Genomic DNA, 1,166 nt, shown 5'->3' with positions numbered 1-1,166 from the left:
GCCGGCGCCGTACTACGTCAGACACGAGGGAGCTTCGCAGCACCCTTTGTTCGCGGCGTGTCGCAACGACTTCGTCGACGCGACCGCCCTGCTGGATGCCCTCCGAAAGAGGTGCCCGTCGAAACCTGAGAACGACAGCGTCCTCGGCGTCCTCGCCTCCGCATGCGGTCGTGCCGCCTCCGATCGATTGCGGGAGGTTAGACTCGCCGTCGAAGGAGTGCCGACCAGACTGGCGGTTGCAGCGTCGGATGCATCCGAGGTTGTGATACCAAACACCAGACTGGTGGTTGCAGCGTCGGAGAAAAGAAAACCGGATTGCTGTTCCACAGTTGTGACGACGTCCATCGAAGAGGAACGAGCGACGAGAAGGGACGAGTTGGTCTTCCACAGCAAGGATCTGGGAGGTTTGCGAACAAAGTTGTTCGTTCTTCGCTGCGGCGATCCCCTGTGCGCACGGGCTCGCGACTTTTGCGTCGGCGCCCGTGAAAATTTGAACGAATGTTGGAATAACATAACTCTAAAAACCTGATTTTTTGCAAGGAGATGGCATTAACGAGACGATTTTCAACGAATAAGATATATTGTTCAGTCGAATGCATCCGGTGCAGACGTCGATGAAAAGAAAAATTGCCAAAAAAAGTAGCCCATAGAATGCACGAGTGGGACGAGATTTCCGAAGGTTACTTCGTGATGCGTGGTTTTCTGGCGAAGGGATTTCATCGATTCACAATAGGAAACAGCCAGGATGTTCGATTTTACGGTGTCATCGAGGGCGAAGGAATAATAAAGGACGAAGGAATAATAATCGAAAATCCAACGTTCGGTCGACTGAAGAATCGTACCTTCGAATATTACAACGACGGAAGTGAGGGAAACAAAAGCATTGCGGTTGCAACCGAAGGTTCGGAGTGTTATTTCACATATTCCTACGAATGGTACGACGATATGCCTTCCCTGAAGTTGTTGTGCAAGCGAACGATCGTCTCAAACGACGTGTGTCACGAGGCATTGCCCAGGTTACTTAGAATGTACGTTCAGCAGGTGGATAATCCGACCGTCGTACTGCTGATGAACAAATGCTCATATTCTAGTATACTTCCCTGCGTCTTAGGTTTCGACATTAAGTACGATGTACGTTATTCGGTTCACATGGACTTTCATTATTG

This window comes from Anneissia japonica, unplaced genomic scaffold (assembly GCF_011630105.1).
Source record: "Anneissia japonica isolate Jap-2015-1 unplaced genomic scaffold, ASM1163010v1 scaffold35180_len11717_cov102, whole genome shotgun sequence".
Lineage (NCBI taxonomy): Eukaryota > Metazoa > Echinodermata > Crinoidea > Comatulida > Comatulidae > Anneissia > Anneissia japonica.
Note: the sequence above shows the minus strand (reverse complement) of the source record.